This window comes from Sorex araneus, chromosome 1, assembly GCF_027595985.1.
Source record: "Sorex araneus isolate mSorAra2 chromosome 1, mSorAra2.pri, whole genome shotgun sequence".
NCBI classification, from domain to species: domain Eukaryota; kingdom Metazoa; phylum Chordata; class Mammalia; order Eulipotyphla; family Soricidae; genus Sorex; species Sorex araneus.
The window spans coordinates 168,918,396-168,938,694 of NC_073302.1; positions in this window are offsets into that span (position 1 = coordinate 168,918,396).

Sequence of the window (20,299 nt, forward strand, 5' to 3'; positions counted from 1 at the left end):
TGTGGTCCCCTGGGTTGCCAAGAGCTATTTTTTAAAGTGGACATAACTGAGGGAATAGGTGAATATTTGCCTCTTTATTCCTGATAAATGATGGAAGCAAAGTACTAAGGCTCCATAGCTCCCTAAAACAGCAATATGATTATTTTATTTCAAGTATAACAAAATATATAGAAACAATATTAAAATATGATAGTGTTTCAGGGACTTAGATTTTTATAGTAAAGAAATAAGCATTGTGGGATGTCAAAGGGTGGTTCACAGAACTGGCTAGCTGTTTTTGAAACTGTCACTTTCTGACTTTGTGTCTAGGGGAAAATAACTCATAAGGTTATTGTGAAGATTAAGTGTCCTAATATCTAAACCCTCAGTAACCAATTTGTTTTGTGCTCAATAAAAAATAATTTGCATTATTTTGTATATATTGCACATATACTTTGTATATTCCAAAAGTCTACTTCGATGAGTTTTGTGTTTAGTGCTTTGTTAAAGTGTATAATATGGATAATAAATCAGTGACTATTAGATAACCTATGATTGCATCTATCAGACACAAACAAATGTGTGTCAGCATTTTCCCTGGAATCAGTATTCAATAGATAGCTAAAAAATAAGACATGGAGCCTGACCAAAAGGTGCTTATTAACTGAAACCATCTGTGGCCACTTTCAGAGAGCATCTCTTTGTGTTCAAGTGGGTAGTGCAAAAATCTAAGTTCAACAGATGTTAGAATGCAGAATAAATCAGTGGAACCAGGATGGTCAGAGAAAGAGTCAAGGAGGAAGTAGAAAAAGCATTTGGAGGATGTGTATAATCAATAAAGGGATAGAGCAGAATAAATGTGTTTCCTACTAAAGGAAATGATGTTAGCAGGATAGTGAATGAAGATGCAGCATTTCTGATACTGACTCAACTAAAGTGAATGGAGCTTTTGGTGGGGGTGGAAATGGATGATAGAGTTGTTGTAGAGATGGAATAGACTGTGGGGATTATGAAAGCTGAATGAATTTTCACTTGAAATTGCATGAGATAAGGAATTGTGTGTTATGAAGTAAGGTGATAAAAACAGTGTTTTATAAAGATTGACCTGGTTAAGGAATGCAGCTGAATATAATCAGGAGACCAGAATTTAAGAAGGTTCAGAGGATGCTGCCAACTTCTAGGTGAGATATGATGTTAAAGTAACATAGTCTAGAGAAAGAGGCATGAAGGTTGTACTGTGAGTAAAAATGTGATAACAGGAAGGTTTTAAACAGAGGAGTGAAATTATCTGAGTTATATTTTAATAGGTCTTTCTGCCTACTTAGATGAGAGCACACTGTGAAAGTCAAGAGGGCAAAGAAGAGCTTATAGGACCGTATTTAAATAGGGTCAGGGAAAAACGACAGTGGCTTAGAGCTCTTATGACTGGTAAAGGTGGAAATTACTTAGAATTAACATATTGTGCATCTTTCATAGAAAAATGGCTGATACAGTCACACAGAATACTGTTTCTAGTTTAATGCCCTGTAATCATAGTCTTAAAATTCTTAATGAATTTTACTAAGTAGCTCCAGATTTTCATTTTTTACACAGCTCTCAAATTATGTAGACAGTTCTGTAAATGTAGATATAACAATATTCACTGATGTCACAGTTTTGAGACAAAAGAACAAATTACATAATTATACCATGATATATGTCCTGAGCATTTGATATATTGGATTTGCTGAGATGTAAAAGACAGTATAGGGAACAGAATTATGGAGAAAGTATCAGAAGCTCAGTTTTGGGTATATAAAGTTTGACCAGTTTGTTAAGCATTCCAGTGGAGATATTTGGAACTGAAAGAAATGATTCAAGTTGGAAATGTAAGTCCGGAATGAACAACATTTCTATGGAATTTGAAACCTAAAACAGAGAAAACATCTGTGTATTGAATATAAATATAAGAAAGAAAGTCAGACTGATGTCACAAGCTGATCAACCAGTATATGGTATGTGATAAAGTAGCAGGAAAAGGCACTGAGTAGGATCAGGTAGAAGGTAACACATATTTAGAAAAGTGAGCTGTACCTGGAACCAGAGAAAGAAAATGTATCAAGAAAAATCTGATGATAGTTGAAGTTAAATGGAAGTAGGGACTTGAGCATTATACTAAACAATACAGAGATTAGCTATGATGAGCTGTGTTCAGGGAGAGAGAATGACAAAAATCTAAATAGACTGGATCTAATAGAGAAACACTTAGAAACTAGTTATAAACAACTCTGTGAAGAATTGGATATAAGCAACGATCAAAAGAAAAAGGAAGTAGCCGGAATGACAAGTGGAAGTGGGTACCCCAAAGACGGCAAGGATGCTAAATTGATTTGACGTTAAGAAAATTAATATGATTTTTGAATGAGATAATTAGAATTTAAGTATATAAAGCTTTAAATTGTGGTAAGTCAAATATCTCTTGGACATTCTCAATAATTTGCAGAACCAGAATTATCCAAACTTTAGATATTTACACAGAGGTGCAATTTGGGGCTTTAAAAATAAATTGCCCTGGAATAAAATTGTACAGAGAACAATAGATTTAAGAAACTAATATTCTGAGTAAAGTAATAAAAAAGGACTGGGCTACAGTCCCAACTTCAACTTCATATAGGTGTTACTATATCTTCATTGGCAAATTAAGGCAATTATGTGAATAATTAAATATCCTCACAAAAGATTTAGTCTAAATTAGTTGGATATTTTACACAAAAGAAGCTTTATTACTTATGAAAAAGTCTATTATTTTACTCATGTTTTCTTTTTTACTGAGTCTACAAAGCCTGGCTTATAGGTGATTGACCCTCTTTAAAGTAGATTACAGATTAGATTTATGTATAAATAATATAGAAATCAATTATAGATTAAGACCTGATAAGTGATATACCTCATCTTCTATTTGAATTTCCCTAAGCTCAAATTGGGAGTTATTTGGAATAAAAAAGTTTTTAAAAATATTATTTCCCCTCCTAGTTTTAGGGCCACACCCAACATGCTCAGGATTTGTTCCTGGCTCTATCCTTAGGGATCACCGCTGGTGGTGCTTAGGGACCTTATGTGGTACAAGGAATCTAATCAGGCCCTGCCTCATGCAAGGTAAATGCCATAGCTCCTGTAATATCTTATCCACCCATAAATTTTGTCAAAATTATTTGTGTCAATGAAGAAAACTGGGCAGCAATGACTACTTTTCATTACAAATTCAGATTCAGTGAGATCCTTACCATGTTGGCCAATTTTGTTGTAGCGCAAAACCAAAATCCAAACCAAAGCTTTCTTAGAGAAGCCTTCCCCTTCCTATACACTCACTCATGAAAAAGGAACAGGAACCAGTCAAATGGTCTTCAAAATGGAATGTGAATATGAAAAAAATGACACCAATGGCAGCCAGCTCACACCTCAGCAGGTGCAAACTGCTTAGATAGCAAATGCAGCAGCTTAAATTTGGGGCATTGAATGTTCACAGCTTCCTTTGCTTTCAAACTACCCTGCTGCTGATGATTATTTTCTAAGGATTTTAATCTAAGATCATTACATAGAAACATAAGGAATGTCACATCAGAGCTGAGAAATGTGCCTGATTATGGTTCTGACAGTGGCACCAAGGGACATTTTGTGGCAGAACATCAATGTGAGTTCAGTAACCAAAACAATATTGATAGTTTTTCATCTCAGATGAAATCATGAAATTTGCTTACAAATGGATAAACATGGAGAGTATCATACTAAGTGAAATGAGTCAGAAAGAGCGGGACAGACAGAGGGACTACACTCATTTGTGGAGTGTACAGTAGCATCACATGAGGCTGACACCCAAGGATGGTAGATACAATGGCCAGGGGGATTGCTCCATAGCTGGAAGCCTGCTTTATGAGCGGAGGGGAGAAGGCAGATGGAATAGAGAAGGGATCACTAAGAAAATGATGGCTGGAAGAACCAGTTGGGATGGGAGATGCATGCCCAAAGTAGATAATGGACCAAACATGGTGACCTCTCAGTGTCTGTGTTGCAAGCTATAATGCCCCAAAGTAGAGAGAGAGTATGGTGAATATTGTCTGCCTTAGAGGCAGGGGGAAGGGGGGTATACCCGGGATATTAGTGGTGGGGAATGTGCACTGGTGGAGGGATGGGTGTTTGATCATTGTGAGATTGTAACTCAAACATGAAAGCTTGTAACTATCTCATGGTGATTCAATAAAATTTTAAAAATTTAAAAAAAAAAGAATTATCCCCACAATTTTTGAGGCACTACAATAAAGATCTCAACAGAAGAAGTTGGGAAACAAGCCAGGAAAATACACTCAGTGTAATCTGGCTTCTTTGGATCCCCAGAAAATGGCAAAAGCAATACCATCACCCAGTTCTTTGGGGGATCAATCTAGAAAACATGTGTTCTTTGTTAATTAAACCAGCGTATCAATGTTACTCTAAGCAAATGGTGTTTTGTGAAAGTATCAACTAAGCATGGGCAGTAGTTATAGCTTTGGGAATATAATATTTCCTAAATCTGTATTTCCAAATTTTCTCTGAGTCTTCAAAACCATTGAAGCCAGAATTTCTAAATCAGGCTCCTCTACTGAGCCTCAGACTTGAAAAAAAATTTTAAGCAAAAAATAATCAGCATCATTGTAGAAGCAAACAAGTTTATTCAACACATAGACTGAATGCCTTATGATTTAGTACATCGCTTCAGAAAAGTTAACTGGATTGTATCTGGGAATGAGCAGGAAGACTGTAGATGTTTTAATCACAAATATTAGGATGTGAGTTTTCTTCTCATTGTTCTTTTGGAGCAATGGAGTCTAGAGTGAGTGCTGAGCATGTTCCGTAGCGAAGTAGCACTGTATTTCTGAATAGGAGATAATAAGATACTAAGGTATAGAGAACATTAGATGTAAAAAATCATGGAAGTCCTAACTTATTGATTGGTTCCACTTAGCTTGATTTTCTTTTGATTAATAGGAATAACCATAATATTCTGCGCAGTTGCTATGTATAGATTTTCTGCTGTGAGCATTATAATAACTAGCATGTAGCAACCCTATGTGGTAGGAATTACAGTCATTTTAACAAACTTGGGTTCAGAGAGATGACATAATTGAACAGATGTTAAAGAACTTTGAGATTTGTCTAATTTTATCTGAATTTGGGGTTTTTAATCACTAAATTTTGTTACCAGACCAATACTTACTAAGAATAAGCTTGTGCATCATGGTAGCTAATTGGTCTTTCTGCTCAGGAAATTATTCATTTTTTTCTGTAACAAAATAGAAAATAATAATTCTAATACTTGATTTAGTAAATATTAAGGTTAAATTTAGAATATGTATAGATATAGTCTTTTAAAATATCCTTTTAACAAATTACTACACGCATTTTAGAAGTTCACATCAGTCTATGAAAAGTTTTAACTCAAACTCTCTAATTAAGCAATTCTACTTCTTACTTCCTCAAAGGAAATGAAAACATAAATAATTTATGGGTAATGATAAATTACTAAAGAATTTACATTTAAAAATAATAGCAGTAATATTATATATATTATTTTATATATAATATGTAATAGCAGTAACAAATTTCTACAATGAGAAATTGACCTAGTTCTTCACATAAGTTATGGCTGTATTTATAATCATAATATTTTGTTTGTTTGTTTTTGGGTCACACCGGCAATGCACAGGGGTTAATCCTAGCTCACGCACTGAGGAATTACTCCTGGCCATGCTCAGTGGACCATATGGGACTCTGGGAATTGAACCCGGGTCAGCCATGTGCAAGGCAAACGCCCTAACCTCTGTGCTATCACTCCAGCCCCCGTGATACATTTTTATCTGCAGCATATATAACTACATATATGATGACAATACAACCTTATACCACAGAGCTATAATATTCTTTATAATGATACAAAGTACTTATAGTAGAATAATGAGTGGAAACAGTACACAAAATTTTTATGGAAAATATAAAATTTAAAACAATAATAAAAAACAAAGTAAACATGTTAATATATGAGCCTTTGTTTTATTTTTAGAATGCTAGAACTGTGACATTTTATAATAGGGTAGAGTTGGGAAAATATCTAAGTATCTAATATGTACATTAGAGAAGATTACATAGTTTATTTTTCATTTTCCTGTTTGTAATAAAGTATTTTCTCTTTTTTTCCTCTAAGGAGATATTTGGGTGTGTTTTTGTTTATTTTTTAATTTTGTTTTATTTTTATAAAGTTGTTCACAGTAATTGATTACCTTCAGTATTCCAACACTAATCCCATCACCATTACACCTACGCACCACCATCACTGTATCACTGTATTATTGTCAACCCCTTGTTCATCAATTTGCTTGAGCGGGCGCCAGTAACATCTCCATTCATCCCTGTCGCATGCTAGTGTAGCCCAATGGCATACTGGGGGCCCTTTCAGGGTCAGGGGAATGAGGACCATCGCTGTTACTGTCTTTGGCATATCAAGCATGCCACCGGTAGCTTCCCAGTCTCTGTTGTTCGGGCAGGATACTCTCAGTAGCTTGCCAAGCTCTCTGAGAGCAACAGAGGCCTTTGGGATGGCCTTTAATCACCTTCAAAGGTGTTCCCAGTCTACCAAATGTAAGCTTTTGGTCGACTGGCATGTTGTAACAATCTGCACACTGACAAACACACACCTGCCTGCTCTCTGGGCAGCACCTGGGACATCTGCAGTCTCAGGTTGATCTCCTTGAGGTTGATGGAGTGTTCCCGGAGGTTGTTGAGCAGCTGGCAGAGCAGGACCCTATCGCAGAATGTCTGTGCTAAGTCGAACACCTGTGCTGAGTCCCGGGTCACCCGGTTGTTGGCTGACAGCACCCCACGGTGGATGAGCCGCTCATGCACTGCCACTATAGCTCTATATCCGACAGTGCTGCAACTTGGCCCATATTTCAAATTATTCCACCCTGATCCCCCAAATCTGCCCCCAAATCTAAGGAGATAGTTGAACCCCAACCTCCTCTCTAGAAAAAATGAAGTATAGGTCACATGAGTACATGTGGAGGAAAACAAAGGAAGCCCAGAAATGCTAAGACAACAAAGAAAAAGATACACTAAACAAGGTGAGTAAGGTGACCAAGGGCCAGTAACATCAGAGAAACACCCCAATATTAGGAAATACAAATAGTTATACAGAATTGACATTTACTTGCCTTTCACGCAGCTGACCCTAGTTTGATTCCTCCGCCCCTCTCGGAGAGCCCGGCAAGCTACCGAGAGTATAGAGCCCGCACGGCAGAGCCTGGCAAGCTACCCGTGCATATTGGATATGCCAAAACCAGTAACAATAAGTCTCTCAATGAGAGCCGTTACTGGTGCCCGCTCAAACAAATCGATGAGCAATGGGATAACAGTGACAGTGACAGTGAATATGTTTTTTACATATTTTATTGTATTCAAACTCAGCATTTACTTTCCCAGACTTAATGTAATGCTGTTATTACCCTAATAACAACTTTGATTATTTAAATTGCTAACTTACAGAAATTTTATTTTGTCTGTTTTGGTTTTCCACTACAAAAACTGATCGTGATGCTGTAACATTCTAGTTACATGTGCACTGTGATTTTATAAAGGGGGCAGAATATGCAGCAACTGTTCAAAGTTTAAACAAATTAAAGAAGTTTTCAGAAAGGAACATTATAAACAGCCTTTTGAATAATCAATACAGGCTGATTAACTTTTAGCCAATTTTGATTTCATTATTCTGTAGACAGTGCCCCTTTTCCTGCTGTTACCCAAAGTGGATATTTCTCAAGGTAAGCTGCTATGCATAATTTTAAGCAGTTTAGTTTCAATACATAAAGCTTCAGATACATTTTTCACAATTACTTATAGGCTGTCTCATTATTCTGAAGTTTAGGCACCATGGTGTACAAATATTGTTAATGATAGGATTTCATGCAAACTATGATCCAACTCCACGTCCTCCACCAGAGAGTCTCTGACCCCTCAACCGACCCACCCTGCTCACCAACCGTGGTAAGCTCAGTTTTGTAGACTAACTCTCAGGTTCTATTACCTTTGACCATTTGTTATTCATTTAACATGTTTCTTTATATCCCACATGAGATGTACATGAGATATCACTGTATCACTGTCATCCCGTTGTTCATCGATTTACTTGAGCAGGTGCCAATAGTGTTTCCATTTGTTCCAGCCCTTGGATTTTAGCAGTCTCTCCTTACTCATCTTTCCCAATGATTGGAGGCTCTTTCAATGTGAGGGGAATGAGACCTGTTATTGTTACTGTTTTGGGCACATCGAATTCACCACGGGAAGCTTTCCAGGCTCTGTGTTACAAGAGATATAGACTGAATAATACATATTCCTTCTGACTTCACACAGGATGATACTTTCTCAATCCATCTACATAACAGAAAATTGCATGACTTCCTCTTTTCTAATAACTAAGTAATATTCCATCATGTATATATACCATAGTTTCTTTATCCACTCATCTGTTCTTGGACACCAGTTTGTTTGCAGATATACACACACATACACAGACATGCGCACACACATTGGCTACTTAAGTCATTTCTATTGGTGCTTCTCATGCTCTTCAACTTCTGCATGTTCAATGCTAAACTCATTTGATTTATCATTTCCTTTCCTACCATACCTGTTCCCAAACTCACTTGTTCTAAATCTTAGAAAAGGAAAAAGGGGGCATCTAGTTGATTGTCTGAGCCAGAAAATAGTTAGCTTTATCTGCCAACTCTTAATTAATACTTACATTTAATCACCCCCCCGTATCTATTTATTCTTTTTCTCCCCCAAAATCACATTCCCTCTGTCTGTGACAAAAATCAGCTCACAACCAGTAGCATCCTTCCTGGTGTTTCAGAGTTTAAATTTTACCACCAACCCCAATCCTCATCTTTAGTTTACCTCTTGCCTCTTTAGATCAGGAAGAGTTTCCCAATATGCAAATCTCCCCCTATGCTTCAGAGGCTTGGACACAATAGACTCCTAGGCATACTAAATAAGGGGCCCTTCTTCTTTATACAAAAAGAGGTCCAACCATTTTTCTCATGATTTTTTAAATTTTAGGCATGCTCAATTTGTTTTCAGCATGTTTTTCTTGACCTTGTCAACATATTGTTCCCACTATCCAGAATTCGAACTTAGAGGAAATCCTTCAAGCCTTAACTCAAAGGATAGCCTTGAAGAGTTTTCTACACTATTTTTCCTTACCATGAAGGCTTCACTCTCATCATAATTAGTCTTACCTATTCAATGAACTGTTGGTATATTTACTGCAGATGATGTGCTTCTTTATCTTGGTGTCTCAAAAACTACTTCAGTATTTGAAACGCTTATGGTACTCTGGAAATATGATGTTGAAAACATTCTATCAGTACACTTGCAGTTACTTAAACTAAATTAGAGGTTTATTTACCTCAGAGAGAGCCCTTTGTAAGTGACAAGTATAACAGGAAAATTCTTATTTGAGGAATGATAACAGAAATTGGCCACCTTTCAAAACTCAAGAGAGAGAAGACACCACATGAGAGCAGGACTAAAAACTACGCTCCTCACTTGGAGTAAAACACAGTGACTTATAGAAATACCTGGGCATAATGAAGAAAGGATGCCTGGGAAATGACATCATAGAAACCACAGAGTCTGAAGAGACAACTATGGAGTCCAGGTTAGAGCTTTTCCTCACCTTAGCCTCCCATCAGCAGGGAAGAACAGCATTGATAGATGGAAAGGACTTGGGTGATTCTGAAATGACATATTAAATATTTATATAGAAATATATCATCTTTATAGACTGAGAAACAGACCAGGATTTCTTTAAGAGCAGAAATATAAGAGAATTTATGGGACAAACCTTAGGAGGAAAGTTATATTCTTATAAAATACATAAAACATTAGAACAGAGAAGGGAAATCTTCTATAGATATGTTCCTGATATGTGGGGAAAAAATTTAGTTGAAAAATCCCCCTTTGAATCAGAAATACAGTATAATGAGTAAGGTGCAGTCAACCTGAGTTTGACCCCCTCTACCATATAAGTTGCCCTGAGCCCTGCCAGGAGTGAATCTTGAGCACGGAGCTCAGAGATATCCTTCAACCAGCCAACTGTGCCCCCCCTCAAATAAAATTATCTTTATAATTTTTGTTTACAGTGCATGTTTGAATTCTAGGCTTCAATATTATATTTTAGAAGGTTTAACAATATAAAAGCTACTGGAAAACCCATATATGTTTATCATATTTATAATTCATGACTTTCTCATCAAAGTACCAATGTAACGAAGAGTAATTGAAAAAATAAGAATGAAAAGTAAAAATTAAAAATAATCAATTCTAAGATGAAATATCACAGGTAAAATAAACAAGTCATTTCAAATAAAAATACAATAAAATACTCAGGAAAATACATCTATGATTTGGTGAAAGATTATTAGTGATTTTTTATTTTACAAAACTTATTTTATTATTATTTTGTTGTGGAAAAACACTCTGTGGTGCTCAGGGTTTGTTCATGGCTCTGCATTCAGGGATTGTTCCCAGCAGTACTAAGGTGACCATAGTGGGGTGCCAGGGTTGGACCCAGGTCAGCTGTGTGTGAGACGAGTGAGCTACACATTCTACCCTCTCGCTGCCCTTTTCTACACTCTTTAAATCTCTGTTGATCTAACAAAAGACTTTAATCCCCATTTCACAAAAGCATATTTGGTATCAGTTTAAAACTAAACCAGAACTTGATTTAAATTTTCTAAAATAAGTCCTAAAATATAAATGTTTACTTTTGTAGAACTTTTTCTGTACTAGTGCCTTGACTACTTGAAAATATGTCATTGATTATAAAAAGAAGCTTAATTAGAGTTATCTAGAAAAACAAGCAGAACTATGTTTTTATCTCATCTAATTAAAAATACTATTAACATTTTAGTTAAATTAATATCAAATACTTTTCAAGTGCAAATCTAGTTTTTGTAATCAAACCTAAACATTTGCCTATGTCCCGAACTATATTGACACTACCAGTTTTATGAAATTTTTGTTTATAGTTCTATAAGCAAGAGACAACAGGTAACTTAGATATCACTACAGTGTTAATGGCTAGTTCTGATAGCTTAAGACTTGAAAACAAAAATTCTGTGCTATTCATGAAGCAAAACAATAATGTCTATTTGTTACACTCTTATTTTCAATGCTCATTCTTTAAGTATGGCCTGAGGTGAACATTTGTAATGCCATTTAAAATATTTTAGTACTTATGACATTTTCTCCTCAGATACTTGAAGGCATGCTAAGAAGCCTTTTACTGTAGAGAACATTTATTAAACTAAACATAATTTGATTTCAGAAAAATTTGTTTTCCGCATAAAAAACAATATTATATGTAGTATTGAACAGCTGGTTGTTGCTTATGATCTAAATCTTGGTTCCCAATAAAATCAGATGTATGTTATCCAACAAATATGGTTGAAATGGGTGTCACAACATACACCTTTACCTGTTGTGAATACATTTCTAATGTATCAAATCACTTTATCACTGTCATCCCGTTGTTCATCGATTTACTCAAGTGGGCTCCAGTAATGTCTCCATTTGTCCCAGCCCTGAGATTTTGGCAGCTTCTTACTTGTCTTTCCCAATGCTGCTGTATTGGAGGCTCTTTCAGAGTCAGGGGAATGAGACCTGTTATTATTACTGTTTTGGGCATATCAAATAGCCACAGGAAGCTTGCCAGGCTTCCTGTGGCCATGAATATATCAAATAGATTTCAAAAAAACACAGTGTATTGGTGGGTAAGAACTGGAATACTGTACCCTCAGATATTTGCCAAATAAACACTTTGTTTTGCTTTAAAAGTTGAATAAATAATATGACAAAAATGTTCTTATTTACATAACTTATTCTACTAAAAGCTAAAGCAATGACATTATTTTTTGTTTAGTCCATCTTTCATTTATTTTGTGTACATATTTGTTTTAAATGTTATATAATGTGAATGAGTTGGTTACATAGGATAAGATACAAGGGTTCAGATTTCATAGAGATATATTATTATTGCTTAATACTTCCAACATTCTCAGGCATAGTTAATATTCTTATATTAATGTTGCAGTAAAGAGGAATTTCAGAGTAGTTTTTACCCATGGTAATGCTAAGAGTGAGTGACAAGGAAATAAATGTGAAGCGGATTATTTTTGTTTTTTTTTGTTTTTAATAGCATTGCCATATATTTTAATAACAAATTGGCTCTTAAAAAACATTTTGTGGGGCTGGAGCAATAGCACAGCGGGTAGGGTGTTTGCCTTGCACGCGGCCGACCCGGGTTCGATTCCCAGCATCCCATATGGTCCCCTGGGCACCGCCAGGGGTAACTCCTGAGTGCAGAGCCAGGAGTAACCCCTGTGCATTGCCGGGTGTGACCCAAAAACCAAAAAAAAAAAAAAAAAAACCATTTTGTATTCTGATTTGGTCTTTCAATTTAAGTTGTTCTGTTTTGTCTCTTTGTATCTTTATTTGGTTTCTGTCAATAGAGTCAATATTGTCATTCAAATTTAGCATTCATAAATCAATATAAATTATAGTTGTGTAGAAACACATATAAATAGTCATGAGTGACAAATATCAATCTGTCCTTGCCATAAGCAAATCATTTTCAACAATCCACTTACTTGAAAGTTTTTATTGGAGATAACAAATAGACAGAGTTGGGCCATCAATATATACCATTCATTAAGGACTACTTTGTCACCCCGTTGCTCATCAATTTGTTCGAGCGGGCACCAGTAATGTCTCTCATTGTGAGACTTACTGTTACTGGCTTTTGGCATATCAAATACACCACTGGTAGCTTGCCGGGCTCTCCAAGAGGAGCGGAGGAATCCAACATGGGTCGGCCACATGAAAGGCAATCGCCCTACTGCTGTGCTATCGCTCCAGCCCAAATATGACTACTTTAATGTCTGGTATTGAATTTAGTTCTTTATATGCTCTATCTAATTTACCACAACAACTTTATAATATAAATTCTGTTACTGGCAATTGCTGAAGAAGAATTTGAGTTCTAGAGACATTACACATTTTACTCAAAGTCACAATTTAAATAGAAGTTTGAACTCATACTTGATCAATTGCAAGAGATTGCACTGCATTACACATTTGGATAAATTATACCTTGGCCACTGAGTTTGTTCCTTCTTGAAAGAATGTTCAAGTCAAGAAAAAGATTCACAGTTTTATGACTGAAAGTCACTTTCTCAGTACAGCTATACCAAATTTTCAATCACCTCCTCAGAAGTATCAGGTCCATTTTTTTTTCAAAATGGAAGAAAATATAACTGGAAAAAAAAAGGAATAGGAAAAAGAAAAAAACTATAGGTCCCTCATTGCTTCCTTGGAGATGGTAATATTCAAATAGGCCTGAGCCAAGAGTGGATACAAATTGTGAAAACTTCTTTTTCACCAGAGAAGAAAAAATAAAGCAAAATTTTTCCTTTTCACTATAGGAGAAGTTGTCTCACTAAACCTGCTCACACTTTTCTTCTACTTAACTTCTTGCAGTTTTGTTATGGGCCACTGCTTGAAGTAGAAGCTAATGTCAGGGAAATTCAAAGACAAGGGGTTTTTTCCTGTAACATAGTTGCAAGCCTAACCTACAGTACCTGCCAGGATCTGTGCCAGGAAAGCACTTCTAGATCCTCAGGACAGCACCAGAGCCTGAAAAGAACGTTCAAAGCTTTCACTTTCCTGCCATTCTGGATTGCCTGTTTCTAACTCTGAGCCTAGATGAAAAAGAATAAATGCAGTCACCTGCCAGAAACTTTCCACTGCTTTGGTGCATGTCCATTTTTCAGCTGGATAACTTTTACTTTTCCATTTTAAATTATTTTGCTTGTATTTTCCCCTTTTTTCATAGCAATTTCTAAATATTACATTGCAGAGTCATTTATATGCAGGATAGTGATAATGCCACAGAGATCTCAAACCAAGCATGGAAAAGCTTCATGCTGCTTTTCTCCTACTCAGCCTGCTTGAGTAACTTGCATGCTACAGTAATAGGAACTAAAGATACATGCTGTGGCAAAACTGGAGACACTAAAAAGCAGTCTAGAATAATTCCTTGTCAGAACTTTGAACCATTTGAAATGCACACACATTACACAGGAGAGTTTGTAATGGTGGAGAAATGCAAAAAAAAAAAAGAAGAAGAAGGAAAGGAAAAGAAAGGAAAGGGAAAAAGAAACAAAAGAAAAGGAAAGGAAAAAGGAAAGGACAAGACAAAGAAAAGACAAGGGAGGAAGGGAGGAAGGAAGAAAGGAGAAAAAAATAAAGGACAGAACAGACACCAGAACAGAAGAGAGATAGAGAAAAAACTGGCTCCAGAGCCAGATTGGTTCAGTGTGCAATAGTCTATGCAGAGAGAAAGTTTACAATCACAGCCACTCACTTTTCATTTCTGGAGATGTAAACTATGGATGAAATATGGATGTGATATCTGTAGAGAGCTTTGAGGCCTTTGGAAGAAAGTCATTCCACAAATACATTTCTATGCATTTCTGTGTGTCTGTGTGTATACTCTTTATCTTTATCTTGAGGAATAACAGGAAAAGAAAATTTCTTCCATGATGTGACCATATAGTTCATGTTTTTGTATTCTGTGTTCATATATCTAAACATTTTTATAGGTAAGTTTCTTTCTGTCTTATGAAAAATGTATCTTGGCTGAACTGGAGTTTTAAATGTCCATGGTACAAACTAGCGCTTAGTGCTTTTCATTCACTATCCAAAAGACGAGCAAATCCTGGGGCTGAGCTATTGATCCAGCTGAACTCACAAGCAGTATGTCCTTGTTCTTCTGGTTCAGTAGTCTTGGATGTAGTGTACAAAATAATTTGCTGCATTCTTCACAGTGATTTTCCCTTGGGGCAAGAAAGCACAGTTGGAAAGATGCAAAGATTTTTCACTGCACTCAACAATAAAAGAATATTTTAAATGTTTACTGTATACAGAGCCTATTTGTTTTGTGTGGCATTATCTTGTTCTTAAATTTTGCATTTCCACTAAAATGGCCATTTAAAATCATGTTTAAAAAAAACTTGAATCTGGCTGCCAAAATTATCCTCTTAATATTTTAATCACTCAGTTTGGGGGGGAAATATTTATTTTCAAATCTCTCTTTGTTAATATCAATTATCAAACTTTATTACTTGGATCTTAATTTTTATTCCTCTTCTAACTTGAATAATATAATTCTCAAAATGTGAAATAATTTTTACATTAAGGGAAAATAAAGAAAAGAGAAGAATTAATTGTCACCAAAAGAATAATAAGGTCTTTATTTATCAATCAACTGTCTTTTAAGATATGCAGGGAGGGTTCAAGTGCTCAGAAAGATTACCTAGACATCAGTGGAGTAAAGTCACTTTTCCTTTGAAGTCAAATAAGAGCTTAACTAAGACTGACAGATTAAGTGATCAGTACTGGTCTCTCTTAGACTCAGTTTCTTTATCTGCAAAATGAGTCCATGTCATAAGTCAGTATTAGTCTCAGATTTAAAAAAAATACATTGGAAAAGTTTATCAGAGTCCTAATAGATGATACTATTCAAAAATAAATACTCAATGTGGCATAATTAACACTAACACGTCAGTTGCAGTAATTGGATAGTCATAAAATACAAAACTATAAATCAAACTAGTCAGGTTCTTCAGAAAAATATTTATTTACTAATATTTATTAGATACTCAGACATTATGTTGGGCATTAGGAATACTAATTAAGAATGAGCAGAGAGAGCACAGGGGCAAGAGAGATCACACACGGCCATCCCTGGTTCGATTCCTGGCACTGCATGTGGTCCCCAGAGCACCGCCAAAAGTGATCCCTGAGCACAGAATCAGGAGTAATCCTTGAGCACTACCATTGTGGCAGAGGAAGAGAGGGAAGAGGAGGGAAGGGGAGGAAAGAGAAAAACATTTGACCTGAGCATAAAATAGATATGAGTTTTCATGATGAAATAGTAATAGTATTCATTATTAGTAAAAATACAGAATTAAGTTACACATTCACACACATGTATATATGTACATATACATATATGAACTTATTTATGAAGAGATGATGTCTTCAAAATTTTTCTACAACTTTAAACAATCATGCAATAAAGACAAAGAATCAAATTTCAGAAAGCACAACTGTTTCACCATTATCTAAACATCAATTTCAGTATATCAATTTCTTTAAATGAATTGTAAAAATAGTCATAAAAATTAGTACAAGCAAGAATTTGAATAGCCTCAGAGGTTCAGTGTAGGGCTTCAGAGATAATACTTGTGGGGAAGTTTCTTGCCTTGCTCACAGCTGCATCCCACATACTCCCCCAAGTGACCAAGAGTGATTCCTGAGTGCAGAGCCAGGAGTACCTCTGGATATGGCCCCAAAATAAAAACAAACAAAAAGAGAAGTTCAATATCAAGTAATAAGTTTTATTTTGCTTGTGGAAAATTAATAAGTCCAACATAGTTACAGAAATATGTAACAGACAAAAAAGAAATCATTTTAAATAAAAATAATAATTGATCTACAATAATAATATGGCATCTAATTATATATGCTATATATAACATATCACTGTCATCACTATCATCCTGTTGCTCATCGATTTGCTCGAGAGTGCACCAGTAATGTCTCCATTGTGAAACTTTTTGTTACTGTTTTTGGCTTATCTACTATGTCATGGTTAGCTTGCCAGGCTCTGCCCTGCAGGCGGGATACCCTTGGTAGCTTGCCAGGTACTCTGAGAAGAACAGAGGAATCTAACCTGGGTCTGCCACATGCAAGGCAAATGCCCTACTTTCTGTGCTATCACTCCAGCCTATATATAATATATAATAATATAATCTGACTATATAATAATGTAATATAATGATAATAATAATAAAATCTTCTGTAGCAGGTGACTGGATGGCTGGAATATTAAATTAATTATTATACGTATATTTAGAGAATAAACCATTGGCTAATATTTATCTTAATGATTACATTCAAAATCAAACATGGATGAAGATAATATTAGTAATTATTATTTTTACCCCACAACATTTGCTTGTTTCAGGATGCCAAGATGAATTTTACTACAATATGCCTATTGCCAAGCCCCTAATTTTACTATTATTATATCAAATTGATAGAATTTGAAAATAAATTATTAAAAAAGAGTTCTAATAGAATTTAATTTTATCACTTTACTTATACACTAATTCAACAGTAGGTTGAAGTTGGGGGATATCACTGTAAATAGAAAATATTAAAAGATAAATTAGTACACATAATAAATTATAACATAATTTACATTAAATATATAATATATAACATAATATGCCTATATAATAATATAATAATAGCACTGTCATCTCATTGTTCATCAATTTGCTTGAGCGGGCACTAGTAACATCTCCATTGTGAGACTTATTGTTACTGTTTTTGGCATATCGAATACACCATGGGTAGCTTGCTAGGTTCTCCTGTGCGGACAGGATACTCTCGGTAGCTTGATGGGCTCTCTGAGAGGGATGGAGGAATTGATCCCGGGTCGGCTGTGTTCAAGGCAAATGTTCTACCCGCTGTGCTATGGCTTCAGCCTCTGTAGCAGGTGACTGGATGACTGGAATATCAAGGCATCCAGTTTTTTTATTGATTAAGGTTCTGTGATTTACAATAATGTTAGAAATGGTTTCTCATGCACATAATTTTAGTATAACATCCATCACCAGTGAACCCAGATCCCTAAAAAATTTATTTTTAGTTTTAATGAATTTAAGGCAGAATAGATGCACAGAGACTTTTCAAAATTTTATAAACATAAAATATTTGAGCACAGACACTTCAATTAAATGATAGGGTGAAGCATGCAAAGGAAATAATTAGTTCATTCTAAAAGAAATGAATAACAAGTGTAACTACTTTGACTTTGAAGTGGATTCAGGTTATTTTAAGAAAAGCAAGAATATAAAAAATCTAGAGCTACATCAAGCTCTAGAAACTTTCTTTAAAAAAATCTAAGCTCCATTTTAAAATTTAAAATCAAATGTCTATACTTGATTATCTCTGTTGAACATAAAGAAAAAAAAGAAATTTACCACTAACTCTATTCTGTCAAAATACCAAAGAAGATGAACAATAAAGTAATTCCAAGATGGTACCCTAGGAACCTGGACTACTAAAAATAGAAACAAGTCTAGGGTAGGGTGCTCTTACCTTGTACTTAGCCAATCCAGGTTCAAACCCTAGAACCACAAGTGTGCCCGCAAGTACCATGAGGAATGATATCCAAACACAGACACAGGTGCAAACTCTGAGCACAGACAGATGTGGCCCCCAAAGTCCAATAAAACAAAACAAAAATCCCAGCATACAAAAGTCAACAGACACAGTGAACTTGAAAATATTAAATTCCTTGGAAGTATTAGATACAAAATATATGTAGATACAAAAATATTTGTAAATACAAAATATATGTAGATAAATATATGTTTCCAAGTAGAGGCTGTTGGGAGGACCCATTCAGGTTGGAAGATGAAAGCTGAAAGTAGACTATAGACATGAAGTAGACTATAGACATGAAGGCCACTCAATACCTCTATTGCAGGCTACAACACACAAAAGGAGAGAGAACAAAAGGGAATGCCCTGTGGCAGAGGCAGGGTGGGGTGGTGGGGGATGGGGTGGGAGTGGTGAGAGGGATACTGGGATCATTGGTGGAGGAGAATGGGCACTGGTGGAGGGATGGGTCAATAATCACTGTATGAGTGAAATACAAACACAAAAGTTCATAAGTTTGTAACTGTACATCACAGTGATTCTCTAATAACAACATTTTTAAAATGTTTCCACAGAATATTATAATATTAGAACGATTTGCCAGAGAATTCTTTAAACCTAAAGAAAAATATAAAAACAAGAGCTAAACTGTTCTAAGTTACATTTTTTTAGTGCTACATAATTACAACTCAAAAAACAACACAAAAGAATAAAACCATCATCATGAATTGTGTTTGTGTTGATGTTTGTTAATTGTGTTATTTAAGTTTATATACTTCAATAGCTAGAGCGTGACTAGGTGAAAATAATTCTAAAACTTCATTTTGTTTTAGACTTGATAACAGCTATGTCATTTCAAAAATGAAAAGTAATAATCCCTGTACAGCCACAGGTGCCAAAATAAGCACCGAGGTGAGAGAGGACCCCAGCAGTTATAGAAGTGTACCATAATGGAAACTTGTTACTGTAACCCAGGATCTGCACCAATGGGGCTCACCTCTCCTCACAGGTACAATGGTGGCAGGACGAGTGGCCTTAGAAAATTACAAATAAAAGGAGCCAAAACCAGGCAGGAGAAAAGAAATAATAAAACGTAGAGCAGAAATCAACAAGCCGGATTCCCAACAACAATCCGAAAGATCAATGAAACCAGTAACTTGTTCTTTGAAAAATTAAACGAGATTGATAAACCACTAGCAAGATTCACAAAGAAAGAGCAAAAGAGAGAAGAGAGAGAATGCTAATAAACCGAATCAAAAATGAAAAGGGGGGACATTACAAAACAAACGACAGAAATTTAAAAGATCATCAGAAATTACTTTGAGAAACTGTATGCCATGAAACAAGAGAACCTAGAAGAAATAGGTAAGTTCCTGGATTCCTATAAACTCCAAGGCTGAACCAAGAAGATTTGGAATACCTGAATAGACCTATCACTATCTAGGAAATTAAAACAGTAATCATAAGTCTTCCCAGAAACAAAAGCCCCAGTCCAGATGAGTTCATTAATGAATTCTTCCAAACCCTTTAAGACAACCTCTTGCCAGTCCTTCTCCAGCCTTTCAAGGGAATCAAAGAAACAGAAACACTTCCAGTTTCTATGAGGCACATATAATACTGATACCAAAAGCAAATAGAGACACCACAGAAAAGGAAAATTATAGGCTAATGTTCCTGATGAATACAGATGCAAAGATACTCAACAAAATATTAGCAAATAGAATCCAACATCTCATCAGAAGGATCATATACCATGAGCAAGTGGGATTTTTTTCCCAAGGGATGCAAGGATGGTTTAATATTCACAAATCAATCAACACAATTCATCATATCAGTAAAAGAAAAGATAAAACCCACATGATCATATCAATAGATTCAGAGAAAGCGTTTGACAGGATCCAGCACCCATTTATGATGAAAACTCTCAACAAAATGGAAATTTAAGGAACTGTCTGCA